The sequence below is a fragment of the Pectinophora gossypiella genome, chromosome 4 (assembly GCF_024362695.1).
Source record: "Pectinophora gossypiella chromosome 4, ilPecGoss1.1, whole genome shotgun sequence".
Taxonomy (NCBI): Eukaryota; Metazoa; Arthropoda; class Insecta; order Lepidoptera; family Gelechiidae; genus Pectinophora; species Pectinophora gossypiella.
Window position 1 is genome coordinate 10,419,505 of NC_065407.1, and position 3,880 is coordinate 10,423,384.

Sequence of the window (3,880 nt, forward strand, 5' to 3'; positions counted from 1 at the left end):
AACTGTCCGTTTCAAAAACTATGTTTAATAAAAAACAAAGTAACATCAAGCCGAAATCTGCTGGTTGCGACTTTCTTCTCAGAAACGTGTTGAGATCTCGTAGCACTTTTTTTACGTAACTGACCTAATTTCACTAACCTAATGTTTTGGAAGACGCGATAAAAACTTAAATTGTACAGATATAGACAAGTCGCGAGGGTGTCGTAAAACAGAGACCGCCCTAGTTCAGGTAACTGTCCACTTACGGCGATAAAACTACAGACCATAAAATATTTTTCTGTCATGACATGAGAGGGAACGCTAGGTTCTTACCTACTCGTTCCGTGAAAGAGGATGAGATGTATCGTGATTTTAATCGATTATTTATTTATGTTTATAATTTCAAATTTGTCACCGCACAAATTGTGAACTAAGACAAAAAGAAATCCATAGTACACCATTTTGATCGGGTCGATACGTGTTTAAAAATGTTTAGTAATGTAAAAACAATTACATCTTATTATTATTTTTTTAGAAAATAATAATTAAGTAATTAATCGTTTTTAACTTATTCAATATTTTAATCACGTATCGACCCAATCAAAATAGTTTAATATGTATAAAGTGTGTGAACCTTTAAAAGTGACTAAAAAGTAATCCATACAAGTAAAGGATTCGATTCCGGGATCCCGGTCGTATTTTAGTCCCGAAATTTTCGGGATTAAAATATTTTTTTCATATAAGTAAGTCAATAAAAAATGTGCGTAAACGAATGTGTAAAAAAAGTGTGTAAAATATCCGCTACTCGTCGTGTAAATATTGATATATTTTTGTTAATTGGTGATATTAATGTGTTTCTTAATAAACAACAATGCATTATTGTGTCTGAGTAAATATAGATGAAAAACAACGATTGTTATTTTCTGGAGCTCTAAGAGGTTATGTTTTTATATTTTATATTGTGCATAGACTTAAATGTTTTTAGCATAAAGTCTTTTTTATTTATAGTACAACTAACTTTAAGTAGATGATTTTTTTAAAGTTTAAAATTAAAGTAACAAACTAAACAATTATGAAACTGTATTTTATAAATTATTTTCAGAAGTGCTTAGTTTGTTGTATATTTTATTAGGAGAAAGTATAATTTTGTTTTGTTTTTTGAAGATTTAAGTATTAAAGATTAAAAAAAAAGAGTCTTCCTATTACCTATACGGTTCCGGGACTATACCGGGATCCCGAGATTAACTGTACATAATCCCGAAATCTCAGGATTAGAAAAATGTACCATGATCGAATCCTCTATTAATACGTACAAGTTACTCGCCCGCAATAGGACGTACGTATACCTCACTGTGGTAATTAAGTGGCGCGAGTTAGCTTAGCAAGCTAATACGTAAGTCACACTTACACAGATTTTCACTATTTATTTAGGACAGGTACACGCACTAATTAATTGAAGCGGAAATATTACTCCAATCTAATTTTGCCTTAGTTTTAGCCACGCAACAGGTAAGTTCGGTTTGACTTTACATTGCATGGGCATGTTAATTTATTAGCTTGAATGAGAGAGCGCTATTAAGGTGGGGCAAATGTTAGCTTTGTTACCTAACTGGTCTAAGTTTTTATACAGTTACTGTTTTCAAACTTTGGATATATTGAATTTGATTATAATAAGAAACTATTTATTTCAGACATCAGTATCGATATGGTGTTAGTTTCTATGTATACGTCAGTCTCGAATATCAAATTTCAAATTCCTTAAATTAATCTTACACTATAAGTACTTATGGGGCAAAATAAAAACCCCAAGTCGTGTAGATTTTGATACAAGTAGGCTGAGACCCCCCTCCACATACTAGAGGAGTGTCAGCCCATGATGAGCAAATGTTGTGTTATCCTTGAAGGATACCTAATGACTCCTGAGGCTCTCAAACTTCTCACCCCTAAGCAAATAGGTACTACACTACATAGATAGTGTAGCGATGAACTGTAACATAAAACAGCGACCACAATAGATTTTATGAGTCGCAGTGATACAGTGCTTTAATTAATAAGGCCTGCAAAGACCTCAATTTCAAAAAAAATCTTACATGGTTTTAATGTCATCACATTGACTCAAAACGGACCAAGCACGTGATTCGTTGAGCAATTCAGTTAATGAAAACAAGAAACGGTCCAAGAGTATTTTTACTCCAAAATCCTTACCTGATAAAGCCATACGGGATCGTAAAAATAAATCCGGTTCGGTTGCCAAAAACCCGCAGAACCTTTTTGGGTCTAATTAATTAAGTACACAGTTAAAGAAAACGCGAGTTGACCCTTTATAAATTACTTGGACTTAAGTCCGGAGACGGTTTGCAAGTCCGGATTGGTCCCTGGGCGCTTGTTTTTTAACATCTCTCGCTTGGTACACACACTATCTATCACGGGGTGGCTCAGGACACTTATTAATGGACTCGGAATATATTTGTCGACAACCTGCCGCTTCTCCGGCCCTTCGACGCCTGTTTTTATCTGATTTATGGAACACCTGTCCTTGTTGTGCTGGAACTTTAGCTGTAAATGTATAGACGCGTCTGTAGTCACTGAAACTACTTTGAAATGGATAGGATAACATAACATGATATTACATAACATCACGCATGTATTCCTGGAGGGGTAGGCTGAGGTATACAGTACAAATAAACCACGCCAGCTATGTTTAAGTCCCATGTAATAGGGAGCGAGACTATCGCCATTAACTGGGCACTAATTCTGGAAATCACGTGACATCAATGGGCTACTTGACAGCCTAGTCAAATTAGATACTTTTTTCGAAAAGCTAAAACGAAAGTTTTCTTTGGAGTTTGTGTGGAAATACTGTCCTGGGACGTGTCACCAATAAAAGCGGTCAAATATCGTACTCATTATTACTTAATTTATTAATAAAATTCGAATATAAGTCGAAGAATAAAATAAGATTGGTTTTTGATCATGTTAAACTGGCTTCTATTTCTAGATTAGCATTGTATATTTTTATTCTTTGACCTTTTCAAATACCTTATCATCTATGATCTGAACGTGAATTCAAACTCATAAAATCGAATACAGTGGTTTCGAGCCCGAGGGATTCAAACCTGTGACACTACTATGTACTTATGAACTATTTAGTTATAAATATAACTAGTGTGTGTTCTGTTTGATACGCAACGTGATACAATAGAATACAAATATACTTTATTGCACACAAAACAAATCTCGAATCTCGTAACCAAGTGTGTGTGTGTGTGTGTTTGTGTGTGTGGTGGGTGTGATCTCGTAGACAAGTGGGTAAATAATAGTTATGTATAAAATTCGTTCACCCTTATGTTTCCGATTGATCAATATTGCTACAAAAATAATACCAATCTTCATTAAGTAATCTATTACTAAAGTAAAAGGTTATTCATTTTCACATATTATATATATAATGTTATAAATGACAGTAATCCTGGAAGTGGAGGCCTAGGGGGGGTTAAAAAGGCTAAATCGAAGCAATTCATCTAAAAAAGCAATATTTGCTATTTAACATTGGCACATGTCAAATAGCAATATTGCTTATTTAGATGAATTGTTTTAAAGTGTTCTTTTTAATCCCCCTGAACATAACACAGTTTAGGCTCCAACCTCTACTAATACTATTCATTTTTATGATATAATTATAATAATAATTACCATTATCAATAAGAATAACAATATTATTGTTATTTGTAGAGGCAAAAAAATACTTAACTTTACTTATAAGGTTACAATTTCCGTCGAAAGAAACTTAATCCGGCAAAGCAATAATTACTCTAATTTTGGTTAGATTATTTAGTTGAAGGTAATTTATTATTGTTTTCATTATTTGCTTGGAAATATTATTGGCCTGTAAATTGATCAA